General features: G+C 40.2%; 1 protein-coding gene across 12 annotated transcripts in view; it reads left to right on the top strand.

The window, feature by feature from the left end:
• Positions 1-12,055: 12,055 nt before the first annotated feature.
• The window catches only part of FBXO38 (F-box protein 38), a 54,381-nt gene continuing 48,755 nt past the window's right edge, over positions 12,056-17,681 (top strand). For all 12 annotated transcript variants that reach the window (XR_006740735.1, XM_045576933.1, XM_036423593.1 and 9 more), the window contains exon 1: positions 12,056-12,183. The gene's annotated coding sequence lies outside the window, so the exon portion shown is untranslated. The remainder of the gene's footprint in view (positions 12,184-17,681) is intronic.

The raw sequence follows: 17,681 nt of genomic DNA, 5'->3' as shown, positions 1-17,681 counted from the left end.
TTTTATCCTGACATTCGTGGTTATTAATTTATGATATTACTTAGTGCGTTAATTCTTCACATCTCAACACTACATTATTTTTTTATCCTTTTCTCTAAACATTTTTGTTTCAGATATTTTTGGTGACATTTCAAAAAAGGTAAGCTTGCTACTTTTTGCATAAGAATGATTTTTCTAGTCTTAGGCTTATAGTATTTCTATTAGACTGAACCATATGAAACTGCTAATATTTGATGACTTTTTAATCTCCATAATAGCAATCCATTATGACTCAATCCAAACATTTATGTCAAACATATTCTGGGGAAAACCAGGACTTATCCCTGTCTTTTATTGCCCTTTCATCTGCTTATATAATCACTGACAATTAAAGCTCATCATTTTTGTTTATAATTTTTTTCTATTTAAATTTTTCCCATACTCAAGTCCTACTCACTTCTTGCCCATGATATTGAAGCAGACTTCTTAATGGTGCAGTGTGTGTGTGTGTATGGTTAACTAAAGGAACTCCAAAGGTACGTGGACAGTGGTTATGGTCATTTCTAGACAGTAGCTATAGTCATTTTTTTAAATTTATTTTTAGTGAGAAAGGAAGGGAGAGGGAGAGAGAAAGAGAAACATTATCTGAGAGCATAACATTGATCAGCTGCCTCCTGCATGTTCCCTACCAAGGATTGAGCCCATAACCCAGAGATGAACCCTGACCTGGAATCGAACCAAGAATCTTTTGGTGCTGTGACAATGCCAAACCAATGAGCCACACTGGCCAGGAAAGTTACAATCATTTTTGTCACTGCCCAGAATGGTATTCTAACAGGTTACAATATATATTACAATGTAAAAGATCCGGCTGCCTCAGCTGCCTTGCAAAGTGGAAATTCCAAAGAATCTAGCTGCTGAATTTAAGATCAGGAAGTTTTTTGTTTGTTTTGAAATTCTTTATTGTTGAAAATATTACATATGTTCCCTTTTGCCCCCATTGACCTCTTCTGCCTGTCCCTGTCTCCTGCCCTAAGCCTTCAAAGATCAGGAAGTTTTAATGTTCAAAATTTAAAGGGAGACATATTTTATCATTATCTTCCTTCTGCATACAAAAATAAAAAATAAAAATTCCCAAGCATTTATAATACAAGCTATTAAGAGATCATTGCAGGATGGAGAGTTTGACCTGTGAGTTTTGTTTTAGGGCATTTCATGCAGTTATTATCAACAGAAATGGGAACAACGAAAACGAATATGCTCCATTAGAGTCAGCCCAGTTTGTGCCTCTAATAATGTTACGTATCCGAATTCCTGTGTGTACTGCTTCGCTAAGATGTAAGTGGAAACACAAACCCTAAACAGAACCCTTTTTTGAGAAAATATTGGGTAGGGGACTGATGACACTCCCACATATTTTGGAGACGTGTGATTCTTAAAACTAAAATCAATGTCATTGGGGTTTCAGTTCCACTGGCTGAACCCGAGGTGGGGGAGGGTAGTAACAACTAAACAATTGAGAGTCTGAGTCCCCCCTCCAACTCCAGCAGAGAAGCCTCCCTTTACCTGTTTTGAACATTGGGTTTTAAAATGAGATTTTATTTGAAAACGAGTTTTGTTCCTAAAAATGTTTGAAAATCCTAGCTGTAAGAAAAGTCTCCCTTTTCAAGATAAGGTTACCGCATCAAGTCTCAGCACTCAGTCAGAAGACCTTGAGGTGAGCCCTACCTGCCCCTGTGCTAAAGTGACATGGCAAACTCTCCAAATTCCTTCAAACCTCAGGTTCTTATCCACAAATCTGAGGTATACTTCTTCATTTGCTAAATATACTTCTAACCATACTCACTCTTCCTTCCTAATATTTTCAGATATACTAGTACAAAGTTCTCTCCTGCTTCAGGATCTTTGGGCAAACTGTCCTGTCCCCCAAGAATGTTTTCTCCATGCTGCTCACAGGTCTAGTTCTTCATCATCAGGGTTTCAGCCTAAATATTTCACCCCTATAGATGCCTTCAATGACAGTCCTACCTAAAATAGATTTACCTCTGATATTTCCCATGTTAATATGTTTTTGTTTCCTTCTTGGATTGCAAGAGGGATGTCTGGTCTGTGATGAGGGAGCCAAGCACACCTTTACGCTAATGGAATATATGCCTCCTTTCATCAGCAGTCGGACATCCCCCAAGGGGTCCCAGATTGCAAGAGGGTGCAGGCCAGGCTGAGGGGTCCCACCCCCCATTCACAAATTTTGTGCACTGGGCCTCTAGTAAAAATATAAAACATTTAAAATAAATACATAGATGGTTGTCTATGTATTTATTACATAGACAACCATAAATATAAAAATATAAAACAAAGACAACCAAAAATATAAAACATTTAAAATAAATACATAGATGGTTGTCTCCTTTCAACCATCCTCCCCCCCAGTACCTGGAAACCACTAGTCTACTTTCTGGCTTTATGGATTTGCCTATTCTGGACAATTAATATAAATGAAATCATGCATTATGTGAGTTTTTGTTTCTGGCTTCTTCCATTCAGCATAAGGCTATCAGAATACATCCAGGTAGTATAGCATATCAGTTCTCTGTGCCTTTTTATGATTGAATAACTATATTCATCATATGGCTATTCCATCATATTTTTGGTTATACTACACTGTTTTGTCCATTAATGGACGTTGGGTTGTTGACACTTTTGGCTAATATGAATAATGTTGCTATGAATATTCATATACAAGGTTTTGTGTAGACAAATTGTTTTCATTTCTCTTGAGTATACATCTATGAGTGGAATTTCCCAAATAATTCTTAGCACCTCCAAAGATAATAGCAGGACTGGAAGAAAGTACAATTTTCTCAAATAAAATATGTTTCTTTTCCCACTGTAGTAAGGCCACCTAAATATCCTTGTCTGTGCCTCTCCATGATGTTTAGTGCACTTGTATCCTATTGCCACATTATTTTTGTCTCGCCAATTGAGAAACTCATTCTGCTTCTCATGCAGAGGGACCCCAATGGTGCACGAATTTGTGCACCAGGCCTCTAGTGAATAATATATGATTATAAATCTTTTATAACTTAAAAAGTACTTTCCCAATCAGGGAAGTATGAGACCCATACCAATACTACATGGTAGGAAGGAGGAAATTATTTGCTTTTTACACATAAAAGGAAAATACTTCAAATTGTTTTGCCAATGTCAAATAGGAAGTATTTATAGAAGATGAACAATGTTTTTTAAAAAATATATATTTTATTGATTTTTTACAGAGAGAAAGGGAGAGGGATAGAGAGTTAGAAACATCAATGAGAGAGAAACATCTATCAGCTTGCCTCCTGCACATACCCAATAGGGATTTGCCCATAGCCAAAGTACATGCCCTTGACCGGAATTGAACCTGGGACCCTTCAATCCACAGGCCAACGCTCCATCCACTGAGCCAAACTGGTTAGGGCATGAACAATGTTTTTATCATTTCACAGTAACTCCTCTGTGGTTATTGATTTTTTTTTTTGCCTGAAAAAATGCAATACCGAAAGTCCATTGACTATAATTTAGCACAAAATGTAGTTATTGGCTTTCTGTTATTACATTTCTGCTGAAGAAGACAAACGTTTTCACTTAAGCTTTCCATACTGCTGCATTTACCATGTTCTTGGTCATTATGTTCTTTGCCTCCAATAATGAGGCCTTCATGTTTGCTGCTTTTAGAGTACTTTCACAGTGAGCCTCAAAGACTCATCACATTTTTCCTACAGACTCATAGTTACAGAATAGTCACAGGATGTAAATTACAGCATAGGGAACAGTCAATAATATTATAATAACTGTGTATGGTGCCAAGTGAGTACTTGAAACATTGGGGAGACCACTCTGTAAAGTACATGATTTTCTAACCACTATGTTGTACATCTGAAACTAATACAGAACAATATTGGATGTAAACTATAATTGAAAAAGAATATATATATATATATATATATATATATATATATATATATTACTTATCTCAGTGGGCACCCATCATTGTGGTTATTTTATTTATTTTTTATTTTAAAAATATATTGTATTGATTTTAGAGAGGAAGGGAGAGGTAGAGAGAGAAACATCATGATGAAAGAGAATCACAGTTCGGCTGCCTTCTGCATACCTCCCACTGGGGATCAAGCCCACAACCCATGTGCTCTTGGCCAGAATCTGGGACCCTTCAGTCTGCAGGCCAATGCTCTATTCATTGAGCCAAACCAGCTAGTGCCATTATGGTTATTGTATAAGTAGCATCTATTTTAAAGTAAGGTCTGGTTCAGAAAAGTGATATTTTTCTGGGGTTCTTCATTGATTCATTGTTTTTCTCTCCTTTTATTCTTAACATACAAGTTTACACATTTGCTAAAAGCTCTAATAATGTTTCACCATGATTATAAAGCAGAAGTGTGTCGGGGGTGTTGTAAAGGGAGAGGCAAATCTCTACCTTATAAGTCAGGAGATTACAAATCAAGGCCTCTCCTCCTTTCAAATACTTACTGTAGTATGACTAGAAGAAAGGTTATATTTCTACCATTGGTCTCTAAATATTTGTCAATTTCTCTTAGAGCTTTGGAATTCACTCTTCAAATTCAATACAACGGAATATGCTGAAAACCCTTGGTTCTGCCCTGATTTTTCTTCGTTTGTCATGAGCGAACCCATTTGGATTGAGCTTTGTCTTTCCTTCAAAAAGTGGAATTCATATGACCTTATTTTTAGAGAGAGATTGACCTTATTTTTAAAAATCAATAAATCTTACCTTATGAAAGGCTCTTTAACTCAAGATATATTTAATAAGCTTCATCAGAATTGTTTGTTTCTAGAAATACAGAGCTGAATAGCAAGTGACTCCTAACTTCAAGTCACTCAGTCTGATAGGCTAATTGGACAATTCATTCATTTATTCAGTAACTAGTCTTTAAGTTGTCATGAGACTGGGAGACTTAGCTGGACTCTGGGTCTTCAGTGGTAATCATAACAGTGCTAAGCCCTTGTGCAGTTTACAGTCCAGTGAGGGAGCAAGAAAATGAAAGACTATTAAACACAAAGATAAAATGCTTGAAAGAGAAAATCCATGATACACAGACCTTGACATTGCTACAGGTTGGCCTCCTGCTCACAGCTGGGCCTTGATGTCCTCTTGTTTAGCATAATTGCAAAGAATATTAACATCTGAAAAAGCCACTCTGTAACCAAAGATCACGCCACTCCAAAAGCATGTCTGAACACCGGGAAAACATGATCATTATCCCACCTACAAAATACCAACATCCCCTGTCTACACTAATATGAGTGACTGCTTCTTTACCAACTTCAGCCTTAGCCTTGGCTATTATTCCCTGCTTAAGGTTCTACCTGACTCCCTGTCCCCATAGGTGGCATCTTCCCATTGCTGGAAAGTCTTCACTTTCTCAATCCCTACTCTTTTTCCCTTTAGTCTTAAAGAATTTTAGGAGCTCTAGCTCAACCCTCAGGTAATTCAATCCAAGTCAAGTCACTCTTGGTCAAACAATGATTTTCAAATAGAGCAGTACTGCTCTCATAAGAGGCACCTAAAGTATGTGGGGACTTGATTTTTGCTCATCACCATGACTGGAGTGGTACTACTAGCATTCAGTGGACTAATGCCCTGCAATTTACTGGACAGGTAAACACAGTGAAGATTGAACTACTGAAATGCCAGTAGTAGTCCTGCTGAGAAACCCACAGTTGGGCAGTATCGATTATATCCCATCCTCCCGCTTCTACTCATGCCCATACCAGATACCAGTAATCAGTGATAGTATGAACTAGTCCACTCTGCTGAGCTGGAAGTGGCCTCCAAATCTTTCTTAACCTAGAAATCCAGGCATGCCTTGGCAATCAAATTTGATATGAAAGACAAAACCTATTTGCCATTCCTGCCTTTACCTTTTTTCTTTATAAGACTAAGGAGGTTTCATGGTTCTTGATATCAAGTCTACACCTGACACTTTAGTCCTCTTCCAGTTTCTTTTTTTTTTATTTATTTATATATATTTTTTATTGATTTTTCACAGAGATGAAGAGAGAGGGATAGAAAGTTAGAAACATCAATGAGAGAGAATCATCGATCAGCTGCCTCTTGCACACCTCCTACTGGGGATGTGCCCGCAACCAAGATTCATGCCCTTGCCCGGAATCGAACCCAGGACCTTTCAGTCTGCAGGCCGATGCTCTATCCACTGAGCCAAACCGGCCCCGGCTCCTCTTCCAGTTTCTATCCCTTGGTTATCTGACTGCTGTCCCTGGCCTTCTAAGACAAGGATACTATCAGAAATGTGAACTCTGTGGCTGGCTGGCAGTAAATGCCTGTCAGTATTACCTCTCTGAACAAATACAGTGAGTGAGCTACACCCTCTAGTGGGGAAACCACATGCAATGACATCCAAGAGAAAATCCAATTCAAAGTAAATGAAGTTTTTATAAAAAGAAAAAAAGGTGGAGATGGGAGGGGACTGGTTCTATGGCACCTGTACCTGAAAAGTCCACAAGATCTCTGAATTCAGGCATAGCTAGATTCAGTCTTAAAAAATGTTTCCAGAAATTTTTCTCCTTTTTAAAATTTTTTATCCATCTATGCCTTCCTCGATGTTGTCTTCATTTTCAGATAGGGTTTGACCACCCCATCCAACCTCCATCCTTGGAAGATTACTGAATCAGTTCTTATGGCTACAAGTATGCTCAACTCTCATTAAAATTAACTGGATTACATGGCGCTGCAGGAGCTAGGGGTGAGGCAGTCCCCAATATATGGATTAGATGAGGGTAAAGAATTGTTCTCCAAAAAATATGGAGGCTCTACTGCCAGGAGAAATGAATGCAAGTCAAACAAAAACAACAGATGCTGTGGCACTACCTTTTCTGGATGCCATGCTTCCCTCCTCTGGGTATGAGCTTGTCCTCAGGTCTGCCAGAAGCTCAACCTCCTACTATTTTTCTGCCTTTACTACAGTTAACTATTTGTATCATAATAAATTATGATACTTCCAGGAGCTGAAAAACTTTACTATCTTGGTAGAAAGCAAGGAAATGTCACCCAGAGATCTAAGCCTTCTGGAAAACATGCTTTGGTAATGATACAAAATGATTTGACTTTTCTAGTCCACAAAGAGGTCTGTTGTCCTCTTAGTTTCAGAGAACACCAGGCATTTGTGTTTTCATGGCCACTACTTGCTCTCTACCCGTAATTTTGCAGTTCTCCATCAGCCCTCATTTCACCTTCTGAGACTGATGCCCCACTCTCTATAACTTCGGTACATGTTAGAATCTCCCCATCTCCTTTCATTCCTCAAGCATTATGAAGGCTATTAGAGTGAAAAAATTTCTGAAGATCTGGGATAATATTGGAGAATAACAATGGTTTATGCAGCATAATAAATATATCAGGATTCTTTTGGTTAAGAGTGATGAAAATCCAGCTGAAACTTAGCTTAGCCAAACAAGAATGTGTGGGTTCATGCAATTAGGATAAGCCAGGATGGGTCTTAATTAAAACACAGCAGTATCACAGACTTAAGCAATATCTCCACCTCTGCCCTTTGCTTAGTCTATGAATTTCATTAAATGCTGGTTTCATCATCTCCTGTACTCACTCTCTATACATGGTGAGATAGAGGTTGCTAACACCAGAGGCATGTGTCCTTATAGCCAGGGGCCAAAAAGAGAAGGAGTGGGAGTGAGAAGGGAATCCTGAAGCCAAACACCGCTCCAATTAATAGGCAATTACAATCCCCAGACACGAAAAATAAAATGGCTTTTTAAGTGATTGTCTTATAACCCCAAAATATTAAATTTAAGCTTAGATCTGAGGATTAAATCACATCTATATTAGTATTTTGGGTTAAGAAAGTCTATGATTTTCATTTAAACTATTTGTCACATTTTAAGAAAAGAGCATATTAAAGAAAATTTGATAAGGCTTATGATTCCCATTTCAAATTTTTGAGTATTGATTTAAACCTAGTATTTTAAGTTTAAAGGATAAGAATTTTTATTAAGACTATTATTGCATTTTGAGAAGTTATCATTAGCCATATTTATAGGTTTAAATAAACATATATTTGGAAAGGGTTTGTTAATAACAGGTTTTGTTTGTTAAACTTAAATGCTTAAAAGGATAATTTAAGTAGATTAGATTTACATATTCATTAATTCATTCACTCAACAAAACTTAACTGTGTGACAACCATGTGTTTATTTTTAAGAAATTGATTCGATTCACTTGTATGGTCAATGGATTGTCTGTCCCCTTGCCAACAGAAGGCAGAAACATCAACTTTTCACAATTGTTTCTTTGGCCTAGTGCAATGCCAATCCCCAGAGCAAGCCCTCAGGAAATATTTATTAAATGAATGAATAAACCGTGTCAGGCTCACAACACAATGGGCTTTTGAAAACTACACCACTTTTCTCCTTGTTACTTTTGGAATATTTTAAAAATATATTTTTATTGATTTCAGAGAGGAATGTAGAGGGAGAGATAGAAACATTGATCAGCTGCTTCCTGCACACTCCCCACTGTGGAGCAAGCCAAAAGGCAGGAATGTGCCCTAACCATGACCTCCTCATTCATAGGATGAGACTCAACTACCCAGCCACGGTGGCTGGGCTGCTTTTGGAATTTAAGGGCCATCCATTTCTATCCTAGTATTGAGCACACTTAGATGGGCCCACCTCACCACCATCCTCCACTTCTTTCCTTGCAACAGATGAATGAGGTTCATTCATCTTTTGCCTACTAGGGGGCAATTTGTTCCCTCAGCTAAGGGCACGAGAATCATAAGGTATGTGAGGGGAGACGTGAGTCCTGTGTGCACCTGGGACATGTTTGTGAAAGAAAATGAGATTGAAATGGTAGGCTGTGACTAAAGCATTTTGGGCCTTGGATGTCTGATTAACAAATTACAAGAATATAATCTGAGGTTTAAAGTCTAAGCAAAAAGGAGCCATTGTCACAATTTACACAAATGTTTTAGAAAGATACATTGGATTGTCATTTGGAGAAAAAAAATTGCACTGGGCACCATTTAGTAATTAGGAATATGGGTTTTGAAGTCAGATTGCTCAGATTTCGCAATAGTTCTCTGCAATTTATTAGCCATGTGACATTTAAAAAAAAATACTTAACCTCTCTGAAGTTGCATTACCTATAAATGGGGCAAGTGATACTTACCTCAGAGATCATAGGGATTAGATGTGATGATAATTAAAATGTTTGGTAGAGTCACATTATGATTAAAAGAATGCATAAACAAAAACAAAATGTACACACGCAAAAAGAAGAATCTGTGTGGGAGAAGCTAAAGCCAGATGAGACAGAGACACAATGAAGAAGTAGTGACCCAGAAGCCTATGGGAGGAGGAAAGGTGAGTTGAAGAGGGTGTTTGCAATTATTTCAAGTGCAGCTGCATGAACACTGGACTGATTTAGCACCTCCTGTGCTGCTTTGACATTCTGGCATACCACTGTGCCAGGATCTCCCAAATTTCACAGAAGTGTTCTTTGTAGATAAGGTCTCCCAGTCTGCTTAGGAACAGACACTGTTTCCAAGTAATTTTTTCAGCTCTAGTGTGGAACATATTCCCAGGTCCCATAGAGTCTTTTAGTAGATGTTGGCTGATGGTGAATAGTTCATAGCTTTTCAAATGATTTTTCCCTGAAGAATAACTTCTTTATTTCCACCCCTCTAGAGATCAGGATAAAAGACTTACACTACCTGTAGTGACAGGAAAAAAACAGAGGAAGATTAACTGTTAAAAAGAAAGCTTGCTGAGTTTCCTAAGTTTCATCTTTAAGCTTTCACTTTCTGATAACATAACCTCGATCTTGTGTAGTATAGTCCAAATTTAAAAAACAAAAAGCAAAGTCTTTGTTCCTTAATGCTTGCTCAGAGCTCAAGTTTATAGAAGCCTCCCATGCAATTTATTTTCTTCTTTATCTTTGGCCTAATTCGCCTTGTGTTTGGTTTTAAAACTGCAATTCTCTATACATATACCTCTGCAATATCGTTTACAGGATGTCCTAATGTAACATGGAAAAACTTAAGATGCTTTAAAAGTGTACTTCAGAAATATCACATGCTGAGAAACCAGCCTTTGCAATTTCAACTGTAGCTGGGAAGATAGGAAGGAAAAGAGGCCTCCAAATAACCAAATAATAACAGCTCATCTTTGTGGGGTTTTTGCTGTATTCCAGGCACAGTTCTAAGCGGATTACAAACATCATCATCATCAACAACAACAACAACAACAAGAGAGAGAGAGAGAGAGAGAGAGAGAGCGCAAGAATGTAAAAAATATGGAATCATTGTACACTGTTGGTGAGACTTTAAAATGGTGAAGATGCTATGGAAAAATTAAAGGTAGCAATCCCCTCTGAGGCATACATCCAAAAGAATGGCAAGCTGGATCTAGAAGAGAGATTTGCTCATATGCATTGAAGCATTATTTACAATAATCAAGAAGTGGAAGAGCAACCCAAAAAAAATCCATTAATGAGTAGACAAAATGTGGAATATAAATACAATGGAATATTACTCATTCTTAAATAGAGGAAATTCTTACACATGCTACAATATAAATGAACCTTGGAGACATGATGTTAAGTGAAAGAAGCAAAATAGCAAAGGCAAATATTGTATGATTCCACTTACATGAGATACCTAGAGACATTAAGTAGAATGGGGGTAGAGGGTAGAGGAAGGAAGTAGAATGAGAGTTGCCCTTTAGTGGGTACAGAATTTCAATTTGGGGAGATGGAAAAGTTCTGGAGGTGCCTGGTGATGTGGTTGTACAACAATGTAAATACGGGGCAGGGGGGGGGGCAAAGTAGATTCACAGTTGCATGGAAAATAATCTAATAAATAATAATAATACAAGAATAACCTTGTGTTTCACCTCCTAACAACTGTAATCCTACGTTTGCCCCACCCTGTATACTTAATGCTACTGAACTGTACTGTTGAGAATGACTAAAATGGTAAATTTTATATTACTTATATTTTACCACAATTTTTAAAAAATCATGTAAAACATCATTCATGTACACGCAAGACTTTTTACTGGTGGAGCTACCAGCCTTCCTTTTTGATACCTGTGCTAACAAAGTCTACATATATCTAAAAAATAAAACTAAATAAACAAATGAGGTAGTTTGGTAAATTAAAGATGGCTACAAATTCTTTGCCACTCCTTCACTAGGAGGTGAAGCCTTATCCTTCTCCCCTTGTCTCTACGCTGGCTTAGTGGCTTCCCTGCCCAGAGAATGTGACAGAAGTAGGTTCTGGGACTCCCAGACTGGACCATAAACCCTGTCCTGTTGCTTCCCCCTGCTCCTGAGTGCTTCCAACCCAACCAGAGAGCCCGTCTGTGACAACCCCAAACCAAGGGAGAGTCTGTGACAACCCCAAAGCAAGGGAGAGGTCCCTGGAGGCATTTGGATGCACAGCTCTACCAGAGCCCCTAAGGGCGCTTCCAGCCTGAGTTGCCAACAACGCAACACCCACTTTTGCCTGCAGTTAGCTATGGTCTCAGCTGACCTCCGGCCACAAATGGATGAGACTCGGACTAAAACTGCCCAGCTGAACCGGCCAACCCACAGGATCAGGACAGAATAATAATGCACGTGTTAGCATTAAAGTCTGCAGTGGTTCGTTAAGTAGGTACCATAAAGATGTCCGTTTTCACCTGACACACCCGAGGCTTACAGGTGAAGCGCTTGATTGTGGTCTCCCTGCAGGGAGGGAAGGAACTCTCCCTTGACCCACCTCCGTCCGGCACTGTCACGTGTCAGGAGTGTGTGAGTGTGTGTGTGTGTGTGTGTGTGTGTGTGTGTGTGTGTGTGTGTGTGTGTGTGTGTGTGTGTGTGTGTGTGTGTGTGTGTGTGTGTGTGTGTGTGTGTGTGTGTGTGTGTGTGTGTGAAGGGAGGGAGGGAGGGGCTGGGAGGCCACACTGAGCATGGCTCCTGCGCCCTGACGCCTGCATTCCACACCCAACATGGACGCCGGCGCGCGCCCAGCCAGGGTGACCACATTCCGGAAGTGCCCGGGCGGCGGCGGAAGCGGAAGTGCCGCGTCGGTGGGGGCCGCGGGAAGCCTCGGTCGCAGTTTTCCCTCCCTCTCGACCACAATAACAGGCGGCGGGCCGGCGTAGGTAGGCGGTGGCCGGGGGCCCGCGGGCGGGAGGCGCTCCGCGGAGCCGGGGCGCGAACCGCGGGGTGGGGGCGGCCGGACGGCGGCTCCCGGGCCCCGGACCTCCCGGCTGTGCGTCTCGGGCCCCTTTTGGGCCTATGGCTCCCGGGAGAGCAGGGGCTGGGCTTGTGGTTCTCGGCCTCCTAGGCCCTGTTTGTGGGGTTTGCCTCCTCACTTGAACCTGGTCCAAGGTACCAGCATTCGGAACACGCTCTTTCCTTGAACAAAATAGGGGTGGTTTGGCCTAGACAAGTAGAGGCACCTGACTTGTTTCATTCTGGGCATCACGAATTCCAGGACGTTAATATTTAGTCGGTGCTTAAGCCAGGGGATTGAAGAAGGCCTGTCGTCCGCGTACGGAGGGGATGACCCTGAGCAGGACCCGACGAATACATCCTTGAGTGGCCGCCAGCTCGGGGGTCCGGAGCCCCGAGTTCCAGTCTTACTGACTGCCCAGGTCCTTGAGCCTTTCTGCGGCACTGCTTGCTTATCTGTAAAATGAATGTGTTGGATGCCTCTGATGGCCCTCCTAGCTCAGGAAATCGGATTCTCAACTCTCTTTCCTTGAAGACAGACCTGAAAAGCATGTCTTTCCTGCATCTTGCATAGTCAGGAGGTCACTGATAAGGGATGTCTACCGTGTTTCTTCTCAGACACCAAGCTAGCCAAGGGTAGCTGGGCTCCTAGGAAGGTTCCTGTGCTCCCTTTGGGGCTCTCTGCCCTGAAGACTTTGTTTTATAAACCAGTATCAGCAGTGTAAAATGTTAAAAAATAGGAGACCTTGTTTATGTGTCGTAAAAATCTTACCGGTTTGCTTCGAGCAAATCTATACCATTCTCTGGACTTGAGGTTTCTCATCTGGCAAAGTAAAGTGTTGGGTCAAGTCACTGGCTCTTAATTCCCTTTCCCATAACCCCAGCACAACTGAAGAATGAAGAATGGCTCTAGAAGGCCATGATTTTCCGGGGGAGGGAAAGGGTGGGTTTGGAGGGTACACATGTAGTCATATAGATTGAAAAATCTGTGCTTGTGATTTTTAACTTTCATTTTTGACAGTTACTGGTTCAGGTGATTCCTAAAGCTCTTTCCCTCTCTAAAATATACAGTGCTGTGAATCATCTGTCCGCTTTAGGTGAAAAATAGACTTTTGTGTGTGTTTAAATTACTGTGTGCGTGGAGGTACACACTTTAGTAAAAAAAAGATTCTAAGGCATAGAATAGGAGAAGAAGAACTATATTTCAGTAAGATAAAATAAAATGTATAGCGAGATATAGCGAGGATCCAGGTCTTCAATGCTAGTCTTGAACTAGCATTGAAGACCTGGATCCTTGGTACATTTAGCGGCAGTATTTTCTTACTTTATGAGGTAGGGCTACCCAGCTTACCTCTTTGGACCTCACTTTCTTCATCTACAATAGAAAATGAAGGGTTGGGCTGGATGATTCTTAACCCCTTTCTTTACTGTAATTCTGGCCTTTTGTTTGTGCTTTGTTTTTTATCTAAGCAGCTTGGTGGATGTGGTGTGGCATTTCTTTAGGAAAGAGAGGCTGTCCTCATTAGGAGACATTGGAAATCCTTAATGTGAGAAATGGGGCCAAATTAATTGACAGCATGATTACTTTGACAGGAGTAAGCTGAAGCCCATAGAAATTAAGGAAAGGCATTAGAAGTCTGAAGGGCAGAGAAGTCCTTGAACAGATAGAATGATGAGCACACTGGGTAGTTTTATATGGGAGAAGGTATTTTTTAAAATATATTTTTATTGATTTCAGAGGGGAAGGGAGAGGGAGAGAAACATCAACGATGAGAGAGAATCATTGATCGGCTGCCTCCTGCACGCCCCACACTGGGGGTGGAACCTGTAACCTGGGCATGTGCCCTTGGCCAGAATCGAACCTGTGACCCTTCAGTCCACAGGCCAACACTGTATTCACTGAGCCAACCCAGCTAGGGCTAGGATAAGGTATTTTTGATGAGAATAATGAAAAGTAAGATATAATAATTAAAATGACTGAGTTGTACGACACTGGTGGTAAAATCTATCTCCACTCTGAGACTGTGAGATTCATGGGGAGAAAGTTTGTCACCATCTAGCACTTTTTTGGCAGTAAATAAATAATTGAGTTATAAGGATGGGTCACTTAAGTGATGGATGGATGGATAGATACCGTGTTTTCCCGAAAATAAGACATCGCCCGAAAATAAGACATACTCTGAAAATAAGACCTACCACATGGAAAGATAAGTCATCCTCTGAAAATAAGACCTAGTGCAACTTTGGGAGAAAAAATTAATATAAGACACTCTCATTTTCGGGGGAAAAGGGTAGTAGCAATTATGAAGTTTCTCCAGAGGATTGTTATTAATTAGCTATGGGAACAGAAATTAATACAGAATTGTGGATGTTTTGTAAAGGAAATCCCTTAGTTTTCTGTTTAGTTGTAAGGTGTTTAATCTCAGCCCTATAAAGTGTGTAGTAAGAGACAAACACATGTCCTGGAGGGTCTGGTGTGATCTGAGTAAGGGAGTAATTAGAATAGTTTAGGGATGGAAGAAGATGTTGACAAGATGGAACAGGTATAGGAAAGTTTTTAGTTGTAACATTTAGAGAGTATGTGAGTAAATTTATGTAGATCTTTATAGGTATCAGCAGTTGTGGGAATTGTGCAAAATGTGTTAAAACCTCTAAGGATTAAAAGATTGGGATAAATTTGGGAGCAACCTAAAGGAATTGAATAGAGGATAGTTTAGTTTTGCTTGGGATGGGAGGAGATTTGAACTGGACAGGTTGGGAGAAGAGCATGCATGTCTAAGAGAAATTATGTTATGGGAGGACCCTAGTTTAAAAGAATACTCACAAATAACACTGGTTTACTACTTAGAGTGTTCTTGGGCCTCCAGGACAAAAATAATACTTCCTGTGGCTCAGGTCTGCTAAACAGACAGCTCCAGAATGACTAGGATACCCAGGGCTATTGTTGACTGTTGTGTGGGAGCCTAATTTAGATGGGAGGAGAGTTGCAGTCAGCAGCAGTTCTATCACAGCATCCAGAAGCCCATCTCCAAGCACCGGGGCATATCTCTAGAGTGCAGAGAGGCAGCCAAGGTGCAGAGGACTGACTTGATAGGGTATATAGTGTAGGTTGAGGAGTCTGAATCCAAACCTGAGCTCTGACACTTAATATATGCCCTTGGGCAAGTGACTTATCCTCTCTGGTACTGTTTATCTATCTGAGAATTGAGGATGCCAGTCTTGGTTAGGGACCTCTGGGTGATCTTTGATGTATCCCTGAAGATGTATGTGTGTAATTCAGCACACATGAGTCTGTGTATGATTTGTTTACCTCTTGGGGAGAAGACGTGCATCTTTCATCATAGTCTCAGATGTGTTTGTGGCCCAGAAAAAATTAACGCTGTGACTGAGTAGTTTCTGAAAGCCCCTCCCACTTTTAACATTCTAGGATTCTATAAAATTGTCAGAATGACATTTCTTTGAGGTTTAGACTCTAAGCCCCCAGAACTTGCTAATCCTAGAAATAAGACCTAGTGCTACAAGCTGTAGTCCATATATATATATACACTCACCTCTCCCTAACCTCCCTGACTCCTCTGCAGGCCACCTCCAATGCATCATCTTTATCTACTGCTGATAACTGAAATTTCTCCACTTTCTTCTTTCCCTTTTAACCTACTGCTGCTTTAGACCTTCCCTACTTTTGTTGAGCTTCTCAAGTGGCAAATGGTGATATTTTGGAGGTAAGGATAGGAAGAAACGAAGATATAGAAGGGTAGTCATGGCAATTTCCTGTTTTCACTTGTTTTTATCCTCATTCCACTGAAATAAAGTATGTAAGAGAGACTGTGCATGGACAGGGGAGACCACATCGTCACTCGTGAATTTGCATGTCTTGGTATTTTCTTCTCAGGCTTCTGTTACTCATTGCCTGGGATGAAATGCTTAGCATGGCCTAGCTGTACTTTACGAAAATGAAGATGAATCAACTTTAATTAAAACAATTTGGTGTCCATTGTAGAGTGAGTGGTGGCAAGGGGAGATCAATGACTTCTTCAATGTGAGGGAAGATAAATTCGTCTTTAATGGGAAAGCTTTTTACGTCCTGAGCTTTTCCAGGGGCACCTGCTTAGGTTAGAGAGGACTGATGGACTTCCTGTCTATAGGACCTGTTAAACCCCTCCACAAGTCCTTTCCCCACCGAAGGCTTAGAGTAAGGGGCCAGTCACTACTCTACGTACTGCCAGGAAGGTAGCTTGCAAGACCAAGTCTAATTCTAGGCACAATATGGGAAGTGCACATATAATCTCACCTAAAATTTTGTTAATCTTGCTAATTTAGGCCCTTTAGTGGAGAGTTAATGCTTAATGTTGGTTAAAGAGATTTTTATGGGCTTTCTGGAGACCTAACATCTATATGATGTGCATAATGTTATATCTGTGAATGAATATTTCTCTAAGTTCCAAACAAGTGGACTTTTATAAACTCAATGATATTTAAGATGCAGTCATGTTTTAAAAATCCAAATGTAGGTTGTACATTGGAGCTATTAAATCTGACTCACAAAACCACAGCATTGCCAAATATAAAGAGACAATAAAAGGTGGGATTGTAGATAGGGATAAATTATGAAGTGGTGTGGATTTGGCTAAGAAGGACTTTTATTTAAAGGATAAAAAGTCAGCATGGTATGAGTAAACAGAATTGTGAAGATTTTTAAAAAAATTTATTTATTGAGTTTTGAGAGAGAGAGAAATCACAGTTTGTTGCTTCACTTATTTATGCATTCATTGGTTGCTTCTTTTATGTACCAATGTACCCAGAATCTCTACAACCTGGCATATAGGAATGATGCTCTAATCCAGCGGTTGCCAACCTTCCGGACCTTTCAGACTACCACTGGTCCTCAGACCACTGGTTGGCGATTGCTGTTCTAAGCAACTTTAATGGGAAAGCTTTTTACGTCCTGAGCTTTTCCAGGGGCACCTGCTTAGGTTAGAGCAGAGTTGTGGAGATTCTTTTAAATGTGAAACATTAAAATGTGATAGCTAGAGAATTAACCCATGGTTGGATTGCTAGTTAATAGTCTTGTTGAGTCATTTACATGTTGCAGGGTAGCTGTTTGTGATGTGTCCTTATTGGAGTAACATCTGATTACATGTTTGCAGGGTTATAGGCTTGCTGCTCAGGTCACTGAGTGCTGTGGTAGCAAATAGGAACATGAAAGGGTTCTTAGCAGCCTTGAAGCTACTGGGTGCATATGAGTAATGGAAGGACTGATGGATATTTATACATTAGGCATTTGAGAATTTATTATGAGCCAAGGACTTGTTATCACCTAGAGGCAGGAGGTTGAGTTTCTTTTCCTTTTCCTGGCAGAGACTTAATGAATAAAACATTACACAAGTTGCTATGGTAGAAGCTCCCAGGGAGAAGTTTTCACAGA

The sequence above is a fragment of the Pipistrellus kuhlii genome, unplaced genomic scaffold (genome assembly GCF_014108245.1).
Source record: "Pipistrellus kuhlii isolate mPipKuh1 unplaced genomic scaffold, mPipKuh1.p scaffold_m20_p_8, whole genome shotgun sequence".
Taxonomy (NCBI): Eukaryota; Metazoa; Chordata; class Mammalia; order Chiroptera; family Vespertilionidae; genus Pipistrellus; species Pipistrellus kuhlii.
Note: the sequence above shows the minus strand (reverse complement) of the source record. Positions and strands in the feature narration are given on the sequence as shown.